At 44.4% G+C, this 21,146-nt stretch overlaps 1 protein-coding gene across 1 annotated transcript in view; it reads right to left on the minus strand.

Annotated features, from left to right (window-relative positions):
• NMNAT2 (nicotinamide nucleotide adenylyltransferase 2) overlaps positions 1-21,146 on the minus strand; it is an 82,636-nt gene that overhangs the window by 46,930 nt on the left and 14,560 nt on the right. The gene's annotated exons all lie outside the window — the stretch shown is intronic.

Genomic DNA, 21,146 nt, shown 5'->3' on the forward strand with positions numbered 1-21,146 from the left:
GCGGCGCTTTTTTTTTGCTGCTTGGGGCAGCAAAAAAGCTAGAGCCGGCCCTGTTTTCAGCAGTACTACCACCAAACCAGTTATTCCCCGTTTTTGTAGCTGTGCATTTGATTTTTCCTCCCTAAGTGAAGTACTTTGCTCTCTGTTTATTGAATTTCATCTTATTGAATTCAGACCAATTCTCCAATTTGTCAAGGTCATTTTGAATTTTAAACCTGTCCTCCAAAGTGCTAGCAGCCCCTCCCAGCTTGGTGTCATCTGTAAATTTCATAAGCATACACTCTACTCCATTATTCAAGTCATCAGTGAAAATGTTATATAGTACTGGATCCAGGACTGACCCCTGCAGGACCCCATTAGAAACACCCTCCCAATTTAACAGCAAATCATTGAGAACTACACTTTGAGTATGGTTTTTCAACCAATTGTGCACCCCCTTATGGTAATTTCATGTAGACCACCTTTCCCTAGTTTGCTTATGAGAATTGCATGAGGAACTGTGTCAAAAGCCTTACTAAAATCAAGGTATATGAGGTCTACTGATTCTCCTCTAACCGCTAGGTCAGTAATCCTATCAAAGAAGGAAATTAAGTTGGTTTGGCATGATTTGTTCTTGACAAATCCAAGGTGACTATTTCTTTCCACCCTATTATCCTCCAGGTGCTTACAAACTGATTGTTTAATAATTTGCTCCAGTATCTTTCCAGGTATTGAAATTAGGCTGACTGGCCTATAATTCCCCGGGTCCTCCTTGTTCCCCTTTTAAAAGATAGGTACTATGTTTGCCCTTCTCCAGTCTTCTGGGACCTTTTCCGTCCTCTAGGAGTTCTCAAAGATAATTGCTTCAGCTAGATCCTTAAGTACCCTAGGATGAATTTCATAAGGTTCTACCTACTTGAATACATCTAACTTGTAAAAATATTCTTTAACCTGCTCTTTCCCTATTTTGAATTGTGTTTCTTCCCCTGGGTGTTGTTATTAATTGTGTTGAGTATCAGGTTATCATTAACCTTTTTCGTGTAGGCTGAAGCAAAATAGGCATTAAACACCTCAGCTTTCTTGATGTCATCAGTTATTAGGTCTCCTTCCCTGCTAAGCAGAGGACCTACACTTTCCTTTGTCTTTCTCTCGCTCCTAATATATTTAAAAAACCTCTTCTTATTGCTTTTATGTCCTTTGCCAGGTCTAACTCATTTTGTGCCTTAGCCTTTCTGATTTTGTCCCTACATGCTTGTGCTGTTCTTTTGTACTCCTCCTTATCAATTTGGCCATGTTTCCATTTCTTGTAGCATTCCTTTTTGATTTTCAGGTCATTAAAGAGCTCCTAATGGAGCAATATTGGCCTCGTACTATTCTTCCTATCTTTCCTTTGCATCAGAATAGTTTGCAGTTGTGCCTTTAATGTTGTCTCCTTGAGGAACTGCCTGAATTAATTTTTCCCATAAATTTTCTTCCCAAGCGCCCTTATCTACCAGTTCTCTCAGTTTGCTGAAATCTGATTTTTGAAGTCCATTATCCTCATTCTCCTTCCTTTCCTTAGAATCATTAATCTATCATTTCATGATCACTGTCACCCAAATTACCTTTCACATTCAGATTCACTATCAATTCCTCCCTGTTGGTCAGAATCAAGTCTAAAATGGCTGTCCCCGTTTACTTCCTCCATTTTCTGGAACAACATTTTTTTCTCTGATACCTTCTAAGGTTTTATTGGAAATTTTGTGTTTTGCTGCATTACTTTCCCAACAGATGTCTAGTTAGTCCCCCATTACTACCAGGTCATGTGCTTAAGATATTTCTGTTGCTTGTTTTAGAAATGTTTCATCCATCTCCTCTTCCTGATTTGGTGGTCTATAGTAGACCCCCATCATGACATCATCCCTATTTTTTTAAGCCTTTTATCTTTCAGCTGGTCGGTCTGCCTCCCCGCTTCCTTCTGGACATCAGAACAAGTGTGTATATCTTTTATGTATAATGCAACCCCTCCTCCCTTTTTCCCTGCCTGTCTGTTCTGAACAAGCTATACCCCTCTATACCAATATTCCAGTCAAAAGACTTATCCCACCAAATCTCTGTGATGCCAATTAAATCATAGTTTACTTTATGTACTAGTACTTCCAGTTCTTCCTGTTTATTTTGCATACTACCTGCATTTGTGTATAGACATCTAAATGTTGATTGGATTCCCCCACTGATTTTCCTTCCTGTTGCTCCTTGGACCCTATTGTAATTTTCCATGTCCCCCTGCAACAGGATGGAGGGGAGGCTCTTTCAGGCCCTTAGGATCACTGGCATATTCCCTTTTGTGGGACAGAGCATCTGTTTTCCCACTGCGGGTCCCATCGTAGCACTCGAATAAAAATACCATGGGTTCTGAAGGTGACGTGGGCCCGTGGGGCTGCAGGAGATGTTCCCACCTGCAGTCCTCTGATCTGTTCTCACTGTGTGTGGTTTTCCACCCAAAGCTGGTCCATTGTGGCCTGTTAGTGAGTGACCTGCTCCTGGAGGTGCAGCATCCCCTGGGGCTCCTGTGGGTTCCATACCTGTATCAGGTAGGACGAGTCTAGAAGGAGACTAAAGCAGTCTGAGCAAACTGTAATGCCCAATAGCTGAGGTAGTCTTAGGGGCAATCCAGAGCAGTAGTCAAGTGTGCGCGGGTGGCTGGGTAGCCGGGAGGTCAATTGATATCAGAGGCAGTCCGTGGCAATGGTCAGAGATCTTTCAGGGGTATGTAGCCGGCAGATCCAATCCAGGGGGCTGGATCAGCGGGTTAGGGAGGCAAGGTCTGGTGATGTGGCAAGGCAGGGTCAGCTGAAGCAGCGTGGCAAGGTGGTCTAGGCAACAATCAGCAGGCAATGGCCTATTGCTCAAACAGCTTCCTCTGCCTGTGGGACCTTTATATAGTCCAGGTATCCAATGAGAGTGTTGCCTGATCAGCCAATCAGGTGCCTGGGTCGTGGCTGCTGTGGGTCTGTAGGCCTTTAGCGCTAAGGCTGTTGATCGGGGTGGTGGGTGGGTCAGTGTACTGCAGTGACTAAGGATGTGGTCTATGGTAGGCCTGGGTTCAACATGGGGGTCCTGACAGTGGGGGATTAAGAGGAAGAGCAGAGGTTGGGAAGTGGATTACGGTTTTATATTCCATTGGGGAGACTTACCACAAAGAGAGCCAAGGCAGGGCATGTTGCCCATGTGGGGTCTGGCTTCAGAAAGGTCTGGAATAAGGTCCCTTTAAAAGGGCAGGCCACAAGGTAGCAAGAGTTTCCGCCATTGCTGCCTCCCCTTCTGCCGGTAGGGTAAAGGGGACCCCTGTCTGTATAGGAGCATCACAGCTGTCTCTTCCCTGCACACTGTGGCCTCTTGCAATGTCACACCAACAGCAGGGCCAGAAGGCGGGCCATCCTGTGCCAATAGCAGGGGCGGCTCCAGGCACCAGCGCAGCAAGCGCGTGCCTTTGGCGGCAAGCCGCGGGGGGCGGTGTGTCAGTCGCCATGTGGGCGGCATTCAGGCAGCCTTCGGCAGCATGCCTGCAGGAGGTCTGCTGGTCCCGCGGTTTCGGTGGCAATTCGGTGGCAGACCTCCTGCAGAAATGCCACCGAATCCACGTGACCAGCGGACTGCCCGCAGGCGTGCCACCGAAGGCCACCTGCCTGCCATGCTTGGGGCGGCAAAAAACATAGAGCCGCCCCTGGCCAGTAGCACAGGGCTCTCTGGCTTAAACTAAAGGAGAGGCTCCATTTGAGGACAGCCCAGCAGTGCTGGTTCCACCCAGCAGAGGGCAGTAGTAAGCATACACACACCAGCTAGTTTGTAAGGCTGGGAACAATGATACACCAAGGACGGCCCTGCAGCAGCAGAGTGGGAGAAAAGCAACCACTTGATTTAAGAGGGGCTTCAAAAACTGAGTGCTGCTGGGGGCTAAGCGGTGGCTGTTTTCCTCCAGGCAATGAGTGAATCAGTTCTCAAAAGGCTGGTGGAAAAGCCCTGGCTCTTCTGTGAACATCGCTATAGTTTTCTTGTAGTGCTCAGATCCTGGCTGTAAAAAGAATGACGGGCTTTGTAGGTTATCAAGTTATATTTTGTGTCTGTGAAGGTTGGTTGGAGCCATTGTACTTGTCCTGATAATCCCTGTGGGTGAGGTGGAGAAAAGCCCTGTTAGCAAAGCAGGCTAGTTATAATGGGCTGAGTCCAATTAGTTTCTCCAGCTAGGGACAGGCTGTGGGGCGGGCTGCAGGAGAAGGGAATCGAGCATCTGGAGGGTGGTACTGAAGGAAAGCTCAGCTGGAGAGCCAGGCATTGCAGAACTGCTGTAAACCCTCTCCTTTCACTACAGCGCTGTTCCCTGTAACTCCTGTGGTGTGAGTTGTTATGAGCAGGGATGGATGCGGGGGGGAGGGGAGAGAATGCGTGAGCTCCTAGGGCACCTTCTGGGAGACTCTGCAAACCCATGGGAAGGCCATTGTTTTGGGTGAATTTCATTATTTATCTGTATTCAGTAGCACCTAGAGGCCCCAGTTAAGTAAGATAAAGGCCCCATTATACAAGGCGCTGTACACAAGACCAGTCAGAGACCATCCTCACCTCAAGGGGTTTACACAGTCTAAGGCTTTCCATAGATTTCAGTGGGCTCTGGATCAGCCCCCAAGCAGACACCATAGGCAAAGCGGGGTGGGGTGGGGGAGAGAGAGGCAGTATTATTATCCCAATTTTACAGATGGGGGAGTTGAGGCACAGAGAGATGCAGGGGCTCTTCCATAGTCACCCAGGGAGTCTTTCCAGAGGAAGAAAAGAATGTCCTTTGTTTCCTTATAAGTGCAGGGTGAGACTTCAGGGGCAAAAGTGTATTTTTGATGCTACCAACCAGCTCTCTACATCAGGGATAATGCTACTAATCTCCATAAAGTGCGTTGGGCTCTAAAGATTCATCGATTCGAGGCCAGGAGGGACCACTGAGATCATCTAGTCATACACGTATTTATAGTGCCACATAAGATGGTGGTGGTATTATTATTATCATCATCATCATTAATTATTTTATTTGTTTTATTATTGGAGGGGAAAATCAGTTTGCTGAGCTGCAGCTCTAACCATCGCCTTACAGCCACTGAAGCACCAAATAACAATATAAGTTAAAGCATGAAACCTGCGTCTCAGGGAGCTTTTTTGATTACACTTTTTTTCCTTATAGAACGTCTTGCTCTTTCTTTCCGTTTAACAGTGTCTGTCCTTATTAGATGCTGGACTCACTTTATGGGCTATTGATGGAGAAGAGCTTTTCCTTCTAATAACTGTCTGTGCTGATGTCCGTCTGTGCTCTTAAAAAAAATCTGTATTTGCCTTTCCCTCTTTGCTCTTTTCTCTTTTGTAACAGGGAGAGAAGGGATTGGTGGCTTCTTTTCCGAACGCGCCTCTTTTGCCTTTGCTGCTAATGGCTTTTCCATCATTGCCTTTAAAATAAAAATGAAGTGTGGGGGGGAAACCCATTCTTCTGAACCTGCAATTTTCTGAGCTCAACTGCGCACCCCAACCCCCGCCGCACATCCCTAGAGGGTAAAGACACTCAAACCATCCCCACATGCAAAGCTGAGTAGGTGGGGGAGGCGTCACAATGCAAAGCCGAGGCTAGAGATCAATTGTGGCGGAGGTGATGTCTTGAAAAATGTATGAGAGAGGAGAAGGGAACTGCTGTGCTGAGCAAAGACTGGGAATTAATTCGCTCTCGAGCAGGGGATGGAAATGAAGATAAGATGAGCTGTGCTCTGCTGCATCTGGGTTTTCATTCACTGATATACTGGGGGGCAGATGGGGAGAGAAAGGGTTTGATTCTCCTCTCATGCTGGCATAAATCAGGAGTAACTCCACTGAAGTCAATGGGGCGGCACCTGTGTATGTGAGATCAGAATCAGGCCCCGAGCGAGGAAATTAGGACTCTGTTTGGGTACCCACCCTTTTGGATGAGATTCGACGTTCAGAACAGAATTTGAACCTGTCACAGTCCATGCTCTGGAGTGGGCCTTCAGTTTGCCAAAGCCAATGGGAAGACTTTGGTGGCCTTCAATGGGCTCTGGATCAGCTTTTCAGCTCTAGACCCTGCACATGTGTTGTATTCCCCTGGTAGCTCTAGAGGCAGGGCGAGAATTAATGGCAAAGAACCAGCTTTCTTGCTTGCACAGTGCAGGCTTCTGTTTAATTAGGGGGAAATGCTCTGGAATTAAATTTCCCCTGGAAACAAGAGCTTAAATTAAGGGGAGCGGAGGAGAAACTGGTTGTGAATTTCAAACCACATGAGCTTTTGAGCAAAACCTAACTTCATCCTCTCATCCTTAGAGGAGCGGGGGAGAGAAGAGGAAACCAGAGGCAGTGGGGTTGGGAAAAGTTGGTGACTTTGGGGGAGGGTGTGAGAGAACCACACACCCTGGAACACAAATTGTTTGACACCAGCTGAGGATCTGGACCAATCAGTATAGTTTTATTGACTTTAATAGAGCTACCCTGGTTTATGGGAGCTGGGCATTTGCTCCTATGGGATCATCAGTTTATTTCTAAGTTACTTGTTGGATAACGTTTATCCTGCTGTGTTCCTTAGTATAAATTATCCTCCGCTCAGCCACAGCGGGGAGACGCATCACCAGCCCTCTGCACTGAAGTTGGAGAGACACACTCCTTGTATCGTTGCTGTCCTGATCTTAAACTCAGGTAAGCCTGACAAGGTAAACCTCTTCCCCTGCCCCACTTCATAATGCCAGTGTGGGCTGTAGTCTGCTGCCTCCTTTCCGTGCTTGACATTGCTCCATAGCACTGACCTGATGCCTCGTAGTGGGGGACTGGAACAAGGACTCTGAGGTTCTGTCCTGCTCTTCCTGTGGGGTAATACTATTGCGTCCCTGTTTACTGGGAGTTCTTAAATCTAGCTACCGAGACACTCTGGTGATAAACAAAACTAGGAGCTTTATTGAGCCTGTCTGCCCTGCATGGATATTTATCCAGCACAGACTATTCTCCCAAAGTTGGTCCCACAATTCAGAAGGCTCAGGGTAAAATCTAGAATGGAATCTCTGGGGACAGGCTTTTTTCTACTATCCTTTTCTATAGTGTCTTTCCTAGAAACCAGTGATACTCAGACTGAGGCTCAGGAGCTGCAAGTGGCTCTTTAATGTGTCTCCTGTGGCTCTTTGCAACACATAATATTAAAACTTAACTATTCAGTGACTTAATTATTAACCAATCAGGATGATTTTACTAGGTTATTAACCAATTGTTGTTGATTAAATAATAATACTTGGTCAGTCGTTTTGCTGTGAAAATTTTATATATATAGTAAATGAAACAATGAATTCACACTACTGTGGCTCTTTTGGGTAATGTTGATTGCTAATTTGGCTTCTGAACCACTGAGTCTGAGTATCACTGATATAAGCAATTTCTCAGGACACCTTACAGCAGGGGTGGGCAAACTTTTTGGCCCAAGGGCCACATCTGGGTATGGAAATTGTATGGCAGGCCATGAATGCTCACAAAATTGAGGGTTGGGGTGCGGGAGGGGGAGTGAGGGCTCCGGCTGGTGGTGTGGGCTCTGGGGTGGGGCTGGGGATGAGGGGTTGGAGGTGAAGGAGGATGCTCCGGGCTGGGACCGAGGGGTTCAGAGGGAGGGAGGGGGGATCAGGGCTGGGGCAGGGGGTTGGAGCACGGAAGGGGTCAGAGGTGAGACTCCGGGCAGCGCTTAACCTCAAAGAAGCAGCAGCATGTCCCCCTTCCGGCTCTTATGTGGAGGTGCGGCCAGGTAGCTCTGTGCCCTGCCTCGTCTGCAGGAACTGCTCCTGCAGCTCCCATTGGCCGTGGCTTCAAGCCAATAGGAACTGCGGAGGTGGCACTTGGAGCAGGAGCAGCGTGCAGAGCCTCTTGGCTGCTCCTGCGCGTAGGAGCCAGAGGGGGGACATGCCGCTGCTTCCAGGAGCCACGCAGAGCCATGGCATGCGCGGAGTGGAGCAAGCCCCCAATCCTGCTCCCTGTCAGGAGCACCGGAGCGGTGCAAGTCCCGGACCCCACTCCCGGGCAGGAGCTCGAGGGCCAGATTAAAACATCTGAAGGGCTGAATGCTGCTCCTGGGCCACTGTTTGCCCACCCTTGCCTTACAGCCTTAAGCAGAAGACTGTGTGATATAAATTACAGAAAACTGCTATAGTAAAGATTTGCTAGTGTAGATAAATTAAAGCACTGTGTCATAAAGCTGGAAGTCAATCAAGACAAAAATTAAGAGGAGAAAAGATATGTTTTCAGATGAGATTTGAAATGAGGTGGAAATTTACAGGACGATTGCAGCACCGTATTCACAGTAGTTTAAGCACACACAAAAGTAGGACTCAGAACTTTCAGATCTGAGCCTAAACTTAAGCACTTAAATATGTGGTCTGATTTTCAGAAGTATTGAAATGGGACTGCAATGGAAATCGCCAATATTGAACACAAATGAAAATCAGGTCACTAAAGTGCCTGGATTCAGATTGCTTAACTTTAGCCCCCATCACAATTCAATTTAAAAAATGAAATTCTCAAGCAAAAACTTCATTAACTTTAGCATCATTTAATTATTCCCCACTTAATAAATCAGCAAGGAAAGAAGGTAAGGTTATGGTTAAAGAAAATTTAACAAAAGATTAGAAATACTAATTTCAGTTTGTCTATGCACAGTCTCATGAATTTATAATATTATATTATTCAATTTACAAACGAACTCTTAAAAAAGGAATGAGAACTCATCCTAAAAAAAAGCACCATTCCACATTTTCCTAAGTGACTAGTGATTTTGGGTTGCTACAGTTGTTGGGTGGACAACTTTGACATACAATAAACTAACAGATTTTAAGACTGCAAGGGACCATTTAGTGTGACCTCCTGTATAACACAGGCCATATAATCTCGCCTGGTGATTCCTGCAGCCTGTCCATATCTTGAAGACATCTGATTCTGATAGGGTGAGTGCTCAGAACTTTCTAAACATCAGGGCCCTTTGAAGGGTGTCAAGCTGAGCTCCCCAAAACAGGCACCCCAAATCGCTAGTCATTTTTAAAAATTTTGCCCATTAGAAACAAACTTTTCACCTCCGATTAATATATTAAAGTGAAGGTTTAGCACTGCCCAGAAATGCAAGAAAACATTTGTGATGCATTTAACTTGAATTAGAAAGTTATTCACAACTTTCTAAAGGCATGACAGTATCTTTGGTAGCATAAATCATTTCAAATCTTGTTAATACTTAATTGTCCTCTCTGCTTCCACAGAACGCGACACTATTATGAAGATGCACACAGTATTGTTGTGTGCTTGCTTGTAAAAATTGCTCATTCGCTTTTTAAATTGGACATGATTATTTATAGAGTTCTGTGCTGCTCTAAAAAAACATATAAAAAGACAAGATCCGTGCTTCATAGAGCTTGCAATCTAATAAATACAGATCATGGGAAATAAATGCAAGAAGATGCAGGGTATAGACACTGAGAAAAGCCAGTTATTGGATTATAAATCTATGGAAGATTAACATTGAGGATGACACTACAATATTCTTGGCTCTGCCTATGGCCTGCAACAAGTCATTTCACCTCTCTGTGCTTGTTACTCCTCTCACCCTTTGTCTGTCTTGCCAATTTAGAATGTAAGCTCTTAGGGACAGGAACTCTTTGAGCTCTGCTCTTTGAGCTGTGGTCAAGTGAAAAATTCTCTAAGTTATATATGTCTGTACAGCACCTGGCACGCCACACCCCCAGACTTAGTTGGGGCCTCTAGGTGCCATTGCAATATCATATAATTATACTACAACTCAGAAGTGCCAAGTCAAGGTTCCATTTATAGGAGTTAGTTTTCTAATCTTCCATGTATCAATTAAATAGCATTTCCAAATGTCTGCATGTTTCAATTCTTTAACTGTAAAGCTTTTTCACTGCTGCTTTTGTAAGTGGGCACTAATTTAGTAAATTTAACAGAAAGTCAACAGCGTTGTTGGGTTGGGTTATTTATAGACTGGCAGCAGTTTGACTGCATGAGGAAGGGCCATCTGTGGAGATAAACACTGGAAAGCTTCACTAAAAAAGAAGTGGGCGATAAAGAGATATTTGAAGGGAGAGATGGGACTGACCCAGATGTCAAACCCCTACTAACTCTGAGGGAAGTTTGGATTTAGACCCAGATTTGGATCTAAATTTCATAACTTGAGCCCATCTCTAACATCTCTTCAGGACTGCAGTTGTCACCTGTTCACCGCATGTTCAAGGCTTTAGCATGACATAGGGACATGGTTAAGTCCTGTTTATGCTGCAAGACAGAAATTGCTTTGACTATGTTGGTTCAATTGGGTTGTAACTGTGAGTCTCTCCAAGATGGTTGAATTTGTACTGTGGGTGGGTCCCAACACAAAGTTCCAAGCATGGTGGGTATTTCAGGTACTATGTGCTGAGTAACAATACGAGAGGACGCCGTGTTTCTAAAACTAAACTAGCTCTTTACTGAGAGAGGGAGACGCTGCAATTGCAGCCAACATTCCAGCCACATGTACACAGACTGTCTTCTTGGTGCCTCCTCCAAACTCTTCCTTCCTGCAACTCGTGCTATTCCCTCTAAGTTCAATGCAGATGGCCTCAGCAGGGACCTTGAAAGAAGGTGTGAAGCCTTGAGTGGGAGAATGGTGCAGGGTGAGTGTGGTACTGAAGAGGAAGCTGGGAATCTCAGGTTTCAGTTAAATGCTATAATTGAACTGTTACATGAGGAATGTAATGGACTAAATGGGACTTACTTTTTCACTCAGAGTTCCCAAAGTATCTCCTTGTCTCTCTAGCCTTCTTCCACTTGCCTCTGCACTTCCTGTTAGACACATGCAATGTCCACAACGTGGCATTGTGCCACGGGGAGTCAAGTGTAAGAACCTACAGTTACTCAACACCTCCTGTCAGTTCTCAGTCAGTGGTTCGATGGCACCTGTGGAATTGGCAAATGGCCTCTCCTGAATTGTTTTCTTTCTCTAGGAATTGCACATGGGCTGTGGTGCTCCTGCACAGAAAAACATGTCTCTTTTCCAAAGTAAATTGTTCGTAATGCTTCAAACAGTGTTTTTCTACATAAATAAATAAAATAACAGCAATAAACCTTGCCAAGGTGTGCATTAGCCTATTGGGGAAAGCATTCAGCCTTCTGCCTCATAGCACTCCTAAGGTGTGCACCAATGCCCCCATAATGCACACCCTGGTGTGATTTAGTGCTTAAATAAGTTCTAATTCATTGGCAGGGGACATGTTGCAGAGCTGGCTAACCGAACACATTGGCCTTCCCTGCTGTCCCTCAGCTTCAAGGTGTTGATGGAGAAGTGTGACAGCAATGCCCAGAGTTTCTTGGATTGAGAAAAATCCTGATTCGATCTGAAGTGACAGATCACCTTTTGGCAATGATCATGAGTCACCAGCCACAGTTAAGAAATTCAGAGCTTTTAACCCAAACCACTGTCCACTAATAGTGCAGAGCCTTCAACCTGCACATGATGAGATTCCACAACAACTCCTTAAACCGCAGGCTTCCAGCTCAGCCCCTGCCTCTGCAGAAAGCTGAATCGTTTAGGCCCTGAAGCCCTTGGGTAAAAGTCTATATTAGAAAATGCCAAAAACATCTGTGCGTGTCCCCTTCCTGGGAAAGCGCCATCTGTGCTCTATGTCGCTCCAGAGAATGATCCATGACATCTTTGTCCCTCTCCTCTTCCTGGGATGGAGCTAATCCACCTGCTGCCATCCCACCCCAGGCTGCAATGCTATCAGCTGCTTCAGAGGAAGAAGCAAGAAACTCCACAGTAGACAGTTACAGGATAACCTGCCCCTGGAAAGCTTCCTCCTAAACCCCACTAGATAGAGGCTGGTTTATGCTCTGAAGCAGGAGGTTTTACATCCTTTCCAAAACTCTTGTTTAGTTTCTTTACATATTTGCTGGGCTAGCTCTGGATATTTCTATCTAATCCTATTCTGAAGCCTGCTAAACTTGTGGCCTTAATAATATCATATGGCAATAAGTTCCACAGACTAATTGTGCATTGCTTTAAATTCCCGGAAGCACTGACTGACATCTATCCCTGGAAGGTCAGCACAAAGCTCAGGCCACCTAAGGCCCCATGGTCTGGAACCTAGACCTGTAGAGCTGGCAAATCCAGGCTGCTACCCAGCAGCAGCTGTAACCACCTTGTGCTCCACTTCCCAGGACATGCTGTGGACACAGACCGTGGGAAGTTCCGTCTCAGGGGTTTGTCGACAGCAGCCCCATGGCTCCCTGCCCTATATAAATCCAAGGGGCATTCCAAGAAGTGTCCAGGCATCAGAGTGGCTCTTCTGTGGCTTGCCATGACTGTTCCTGCTCTTGAATTCCTAGTTTGACCTCAGCTTGATTTGAACTTCAGTGCCGGGCCTGGGACATCACTACGAACTCCTCTATTACTCCCTGCCTCAGGTTAGCCCCTGCTCTGACCTTTGGCCCTGACTGCCCTGGTTGGGACCTGACAGGCCTGCTCCTGATCCTAACAAATCCACATGAGGCCCCTGAGATTATATAACCCCGAGAGGTAAATTCTTCACTTATACTGGTGTTTCTCCAGTTCACCTTTACATTCTTCTGCTTAAAATGAATGCTGTTTATTTTTGCCACTTTTATTTCTAGCAAGATCACTGTGAGGAAAGACTGATCACAGGACACACTGCAGGGTTATAAAAGATATGTGATTATTTCTCTAGATTGCATTAAATGAAGTTTCCTGCTTCCCAGATTGGAAAGTACTGGGTATTTATGCATTTATTTTCCATCGTTCACACTGAATAAGTTTAATCATCAATGTTTCAGCTCCTCTGGCATTTCTCCAATCACATACAATTTACATTATTGAAATCAGATATTTTTGTGTTTAGTTTTCAAGGCCTGATTTCAAATATTATTTGCTTTGGGTTTTTTTCAGGCATTTTGAAAACTGACACACATTCCCAGCATTTATTCTTTACATAGTAATGTTTCTAGTTTGATTGGATTTATGAAATATCCTGCTGATGGAGGTACAACACAGCGCTGTTCATTAAAAAGATACTGTTGGGTCAAACTTGACCTAAAATGTATGTTTTGTATAATAACACAAGAATCATTTACAAAGACTGAGACCAATAGAAAATATTCCATTATTTGTTTCGATAAGCATTGTCATAAACATACAGCTAAGGTTAGCATAAAATCCCTCCTTACCTGTAAAGGGTTAAGAAGCTCAGATAACCTGGTTGGCACCTGACCAGAAGGACCAATGGGGAAAAAAGATACTTTCAAATCGGGGGGGGGAGAAAGGCTTTGTTTTGTGCTGTGAGGATGTTCTCGCCAGAGACAAAAGGCGAGACCAAGCAAGTAATACAGCTCCCACTGAAATGATACATCTAATATTATAGAAATAGTAAGTAATAGCAAGGAAATGTGTTAGAGTATCTTTTGTTTTAGCTTGTGAATTTTCCCTGTGCTAAGAGGAAGGTTTATTCCTAGCTTTTTTTTTTTTTTTTGTAACTTTAAAGTTTTGCCTAGAGGGGAAATCCTCTGTGTTTTGAATCTTTTGTTACCCTGTAAAGTTATCTTCCATCCTGATTTTACAGAGGTGATTCTTTTATCTGTAAATAAATTCTTTTAAGAATCTGATTGATTTTTCATTGTTCTTAAAATCCAAGGGTTTGGGTCTGTGTTCACCTGTACCAATTGGTGAGGATATTATTCTCAAGCCTTCCCCCAGAAAGGGGGTGCAGGGCTTGGGGGAATATTTTGGGGGAATAGGACCCCAAGTGGTCCTTTCCCTGATTCTTTGTCTAAAACACTTGGTGATGGCAGCATACTGTTCAAGGACAAGGTGGAGTTTGAGCTTTGTAAAAGTTGTTAACCTACGCTGATAAAAATAAGCTTAGGGAGTCTTTCATGCGGGTCCCCACATCTGTACCCCAGAGTTCAGAGTGGGGAAGGAACCCTGACAGGCATGGTTTTCTTAAAAAACAAACAAAAACACCCTGCATTGTTTGTAACCAAAACATTACATCATTAGGCTAGTACACAGGAACCTAAAAGTAAAAATGACCAAGAATTGGCTCTAAACAAAAGTAAAATTTACTAATTCAGTGGTACTACAACTCTGTAATTCTTCAGATCCCTAAATGAGAAAGAGAGAACCCACTCAATGAACATACCTAGCTTCCCAACACCCCCATCACCCACCATTTGGTTGTAAGAATGTTTCACTGTGTAGATCACCACTGGGTGGTCTATGGAATATTATTTTACAACGTCTGTACCCAAGACTATTTTGACTTTGAAAGAAGTGACAACATTTAATAAACTGTGCAAGCAGTGAGGAGTGAATGTGATTTTTTTTAAAATATTTTTTCAGCATCTGTTATCTTAGGTATTTTTTGTAATACAGATAACTTGTTTGTCTAAGAATGTATTCTTTTTTAACCTGACGTCTTCTCTTGAGTGGGGCTTAGCTGCTGTGGGTGTCTCGGGAAAGTCTGACCTCAGATAAGGAGAGGAGTTACTAGTGGAATAGCAGGTCCTAGGCAAAGAGACTTGCAAAGTGCTGCAAATATCAGAGCGGGCCCCAGGAGAAGTAAGGACACTGGAGGGTTTCAGTCTTAGTTAACATAAGTTACACCGAGGATTGTGAAATAGACATTGCGTTATGTACAGGCAGTGCGGTCTAGCAGAGAGATCTAGATTCTATTTCTGGTCCTGCCACTGACCTGCTGTGTGACCTTAGCCATGCCATTTCACCTCCCTGTGCCTCTATTTACACTCCCACCTTCTGACTGTCTTGTCTAGGTAAACACTGTAAGATCTTCAGGGCAGAATCTCTCTCTTATAACAGTGCAAGCTCCATGGGGCTGTAGCTCAGTACTAAGCTTTACAATATTACGATCAGATCACAATACACAGTCAGTGTTGCACACCCCCTTCTCTCTCTGACCAAGAGCTTGGAGAGAGAGATTACAAAGGGCTAAATTGTGACGTAGCACTCCATATGCTTTATGAAAATATGCTTATAAATGTGAATATGATGTAACTGGAATATGATTTATGCAAAAAGTCTCTTGTAAGGTATTACTGCGAAGCTTATAATCCACGGAGTGTGTTCATCCTATTTGTTTGCATGTATTATTTCTATGTCTGGAGTTAGGAGAATAAGATATAAACTTGTATTACTGATGTAAACATATTAAGTGGAAGTCATTAAGGGTGCTTCAGAATCCATGAACTGTAAATGGCTCTGTTTACTTGCAAACCTTCCTGTGTACGTGTGGGCCAGCCCAGGAAGAATGGAGGCTGGGGTCTCACAGGACACGTGACTGTGTCACATGATGCTGGAATCCATCTTAAATCTGGTACTTTTCCATTTAGAAGGAGGGGTGGGGACCCAGAGAGACAAAAGATTCCTGCCTTGTGCCAAAGCTATAAAAGAGGGTGGAGCAGGACAAAGAGGTGGCCAGTCATGAAAAAGTCCTTGCTTACCACCTGAAATGTCTGCTGGAACTAACAAGGACTGTACCAGCGGAAAGGATTGGGCCTAGACTTGGAAGGAGTCTAGTCTGTGAAAGAAGCTTATTGGAACATCTCTGAGGGTGAGATATTAACTGTAATCAGTTTCTTAATATATTAGGCTTAGACTTGTGTGTTTTTGCTTTATTTTGCCTGGTGACTTACTTTGTTCTGTCTGTTACTACTTGAAACCACTTAAATTCTACTTTTTTATACTTAATAAAATCATTTTTGTTTATTAAAAAACTCAGAGTAAGTGATTAATACCTGGGGGAGCAAACAGCTGTGCATATCTCTCTATCAGTGTTATAGAGGGTGGACAATTTGAGTTTACCCTGTATAAGTTTTATACAGAGTAAAACAGATTTATTTGGGGTTTGAATACCATTGGGAACTGGGTGTCTGGGTGCTGGAGAGGTAACCTGCTGAGCTGTTTTTGGTTAAAGTCTGCAGCTTTGGGGGCACGTCCTAGAACCTGAATCTGTGTTGCAGCAGGCTAGCGTGTCTGGCTCAACAAGGCAGGGTTCTGGAGTCCCAAGCTGGCAGGGAAAAGGGGCTCAGAGGTAATTCAGCACATCAGGTGACAGTCCCAAGGGGGTCTCTGTGACCGAACCTGCCACAGTGTTGCACACCCCTCTTCTTTCTCTGACCAAGAGCTAGGAGAGAGAGATTACAAAGGGCTAGATACCATTTGTTGATAGGGCCCTTTCCATATACCGTGTATTCACACACAATTAAGGACATAAAAATAGATGTCTGTGATTCTCGTATTGTGTAATTTGGCCCCTGCCTGCCCCAGCTCCCAAGGCTCATGGGCGGTGGGTATCATAGCCCAGGGGAGGCTCCTAACCCAGGCCGTGGTCCTGCCCACACTCCGCCCCGAGGCCTCACCCTCCCTACTCCTCTCCCCTGAAGCTGGCAGAGGCTCAGACTCAGGCCAGCCAGTGGCCTGGGGGTCAGGCTGGCACCCAGGGGCTGGGGCAGTCCAGGGGAGCTGGAGGGGTGGGGGGCGGCAAGCCGTGGCTCCTCTGACTGTGGGGGAGCTCAGGGCTCTGACCATGGTGGGGGAGGGGCTTGGGGTAGAAGGGGGTAGGGCCGGGGGCTAGCCTCCCCGAAGGTGTCTTTACCTGCCACCCATGCCAAGGCTGGATATTACCATGAGCTACTGAGGGCTGGTCATTTTCTGCCTGGCTATTTAAATAAATTTTCGTGCAGAAAACAGTAACCCACATATGCTAGCACACTTTATCTTCTTTTTTAGCTTGCAGAACTTTTAGGTCCCAAATATTGTTTCCCACCCACAACTTCCAAATAGGGCAAAGAACCAGCAGTTACTAATTAAACAATTTCACGGAGCAATACCTATAACTCAGAATAGCAAATCAGAGATGTGTTTATAGCATCCTTTCATGGCCACATAGATGATAGTACACTGAATCAGGTTGGGTCTTCATTCTAAACAGTTGAAATGGTGTGAAATTAAACAACCTGGAGAGTTGTATATTGCACATGATACCGCTACTTTGCCTTCTAGTTCAAGGGTCTGAATGCACTTTGCAGGCATTATTGAATTAAACCTCCCAACACCTTGGGTGGTAGGTATTTTTACAGATGAGGAGAGCCCAGCCCCCATCAGAAGTGGCAGTGGGGCTGAACCCTATAAAAGGAACTTTTCTCCCAATTGTTTGTATTATATGGGTGTTGACAAGAAAACACTCAGAATAAAAGTCACTTGCCTTCCCAATTAATCAGGTTTAATTTCCGGGTACTAGTGATATCAAGACGCTACCAGTTCTTCAGCCAGCCATAGAGACTTCCAAGACAGTCAAGACCTGAATTTCTAATGTAGAAACAAGTAATAGGAGCTCTTTAAGGGTAATATCCCTTTTGGGAGAAAAATGGGGAGAGTGCAGTTTCCAGGCATTGTTGGCTGTTGGAGCAATAGAGGCTCCAAAGGAGCTCTGGTAAAACCTTTGTGGACAAGTCAGTGTTTCCGCCTTGTAAGGTGAGTGTGTATAGTTTTAAAGGCTGGGAGTCATGTGACTTTAGCCCAAGGGATAAAAAGCAATTGGCTGCTGGATGACTGGGCAGGGCCTATGGGAGAGAATGAGCAGAACTCCACAAGGTTCCTGAAAGGCAGAGTGAGGGAAGATATATCTGTAGAGGGAGCACTACATGTGATCTGTGGCTGAGGCTGGCTACAAATATTATATGTTCCTGTCTTGCTCCCTGTCTTTGTTTTGAATAAGCAGCAGATAAAACACCCCTCGCTCTAGTGAAATTCTGTGCATGACAGTAAACCTTGAGAGGAAAGTTAGAGAAGTATTTAAACAAATATTTTGCTATGTATTAAAATGGTGCAAGGAGCTTCAATTAGAAAGTTTTTAATCAAGTCATTTGGGGTTTGAGGAACATCACAGTCGAGACTTATGCGCAAGTGGGGTTATGTCACTGAAACCTATTGCTGGCTAACATTACACTAGCCTTGTAATTCATGGTGGCCTATTGTTCCTTCTCTCTATAATGCAGGGATAGGCTTTCTAATTTACTGATTAGAGAACTTGTTGAACATCTCTGTTCTGGGGCGTAATGTTGTGCTAGTGAATTACATGTTTTACTGAGCATGCTCCTCATTCTTCTGTTTTATTCTCCTGCTCCCAGTGATGTTAACACCAAATCTTTCATTGACTTCACTGGGAGCAGGAGCAGGCCCTTCGATTATCAAATTCTTCTTCCCAAAGGCCGCACTGACTTACTGAAATGTCCTGTAAGCCACTATGATGGTTAATTTTTATCTCCAAGCTAATTAATCTCTTATACTTTTTCCCCCCATCATCACAATGTGCAGTCACATCCAGCCAGTCTATAAAACAGGAACATTGAAAAGGGGCTTTAAATTGTTGCTGTAAATTAATTTTCATGGATTTTGAAATGCATTTTCATGCATTTCAGATCCACAAATATAAATGTCCAGTGAACTCCTTGAAATATATATGCTGCAAAACTTTGAAAGCGAGACTTTGAAAAAGTTCCAGAAAAAGGATACCTCAATTTCCTACCTATGACTATTCATTAGTCAGCCACGCAGACATCGCATCAGAGACTCAGTCCAATCCCAGATAGAAAGTTATCCTTCTGATGACTAATGTAACTTGTGCTGTGACCATATGTTGACCATTGATTGCTTTCTCATAGCAGAGTGAGATTAGAGGTTTAAAAAAAAAAAAAAAAGTCAGTGGAGGACTGAGTGATCAGTTCACAGTCAGCTGACCCAGAAATGGCAGAGCAACTGCAACAGATTTTGGAAGCATGGAAGATTACCTTGTGGTGGGTGGGCAGTGTGTGTATGTTTGGGGGTGGCAGGGGAACACAGAGGAAACAGTCCATTTTTGCTTAAATATAGACTCAGTTATCAGTGATTTTTAGATGAAATGTAGCCCTGAAAGGATAACCCATCTGAGGAAGCATTACCTGGGCATCTGGAGACAACCTGGGCATCCCTAGGTTTACTATCTCCTATCAGGGTTGAGGGAGAAGAGGAAAAAGAAGAGACTTGCGGAAGTCTTAATAAAAGTCCTGACACAGTGATGCAGCTTGGAATGGTGCAGCCTGTTATTGACGGATAACAATTGGGCTAACCATTGATGATGACACTGAGGAGTGGAATATCCCAGACTAGCATTGGGAGTGTGGAGCAGCACAGCAGTTCCCGTCAAACTAGGAAATATACCAGTGGGCAAGGAAAAGCAAGGTGCGCTCAGAATTGCATATGATGCAGAAGCCGCTGCTGTAACTCACCAGGACAGGAATTGTACCCTCTTTCCTGTCTGGAAAATGCCCACTATTGCAGGCACTACCATAAACTATACAAAGAGACAGTTCAACTTAATTGCACAGAGATCTCAATCTGGCACTAATGAGAGAGTCACTCGGGCCTTGATGCTGGAAGGTGCTCAGTGCCCCAGTATCCAAAGATGGGAATAGGAGCTGTGAGGATGCTCAGTGTCTTGCAGGACTGAGCTTGTAATATGTATAGTTCAGTCCTGTGGGGGGCCGTATTTCTTCTAATACTATATCTGTTTTGTATTAGATAAAAGACCACCTTACTAGAGTCCTCCAAGCTCTTTCTGAATGTGAAGTGAGAAGAGACTGAAAAGCCAGGGTGGTTTATATATTCAGTAGTTAGCTAAACTGCTAAAAGCAACTGCTGGAAAGAAACTGATAAATCTGCTTCAAAATAATCTTTTCTACATAATGTATAATTAATCTATGGAACTCACAGCCACAGGATATTACTGTGGTGAATTGCTTCGTAACTTTCAAAAAAAAAAAAAAAAGAGTAGACAGCTCTACATAACAATAGTATCTACAATTACATGAGTGAGGGAAAGATGGCAAGGCCTATCCGTTTTCATGGTTTGCTGCATTAGCTGATCACGTGATGGGGTTAGTAACACTATCCATCCATGGTACAGCATTGCGCATTATGGAGGGTGGTGGGGAAATTACATCTTCCTCTGAAGCTTCCAGCCTGTGTGTCATAGACAGGAGAGTGGACCTATTGGTCTCTTCCAATATGATAAATTGTATGTTTTCAAGGGAAATCAGTGAAAAATTGATACAGGCAAGAGAGCTTCAGCATTCAGTGTGAAACTGCAGCTGTGGATATCAGTATGTGAAACAAGCCGTCATTTTAGTGCCAACCATGAAAGTGAAAATCACGGCAGTTCTGATTGACTCCAGCTCATTCTGAGCAGAAGATAGTTGTGGTAGCATCTATGTCCAGTCAGTAGAGGACAGTCTGCCACTCAGAGGGAACGTGCTCTCTGTTTCCCACTTAATCCACACAATGCTTATTGCAAACTAGATTTCACCTCTGTATGTCTTTTCTTTCTTGTCTGATTTCCAAGGAGGGTTAGGAAGGCAGCAGCTGCCTGAGTCTGGGCTGTGTCTACACTGCAAGTTAAGTTGTGACCATAGCATGAGTAGGCAGACCCATGCCAGCTTCGATGTAACTAGCCCAGGTGACAATAGTACTGTAATGCGCTAGTCACCTGAGTACAAGCCTGCTGAGGCACCAGGCAGGGTTCATACTAGGACTGGTGGATCACTCTAAGGCCTATGCTGCTGTGTTTATGCTACTATTGTTACCCATGCTAGCTAGATTAATGTTAGCTTGGATATGCTACAATTATACCTTCACTTGCAACGTGGACATACCCGGAGATGAAAAGCTGATATGGGCTGTATAGCTGGGCTTAAATGAGCTCATTAGTACAGGACACTGGTGATGCTCTGACAACATCTAAAAGCAAGCCACGCTTCAGTAGGATGCAATCAAAGCAGCACAACTTGAAAACAGACCTGCAACGAATCCTTTGGATGTTAACACTGCAGATTGTGTGGGCTCTATAAATATCATACAGAAGAATAGATTCTTAGCTGGTGTAAATCTGCATAACACTGTCGTCTTCAGTGGAGCTACACCTGTTTACACCAGTTGAGGATCTGGCCCAGAATCTGCATCATGTGGCTACATTTTATTTCAGTTAGACTCTAAATATCAGTGACAAAAACAAGCTATT

This window comes from Trachemys scripta, chromosome 8 (assembly GCF_013100865.1).
Source record: "Trachemys scripta elegans isolate TJP31775 chromosome 8, CAS_Tse_1.0, whole genome shotgun sequence".
NCBI classification, from domain to species: domain Eukaryota; kingdom Metazoa; phylum Chordata; order Testudines; family Emydidae; genus Trachemys; species Trachemys scripta.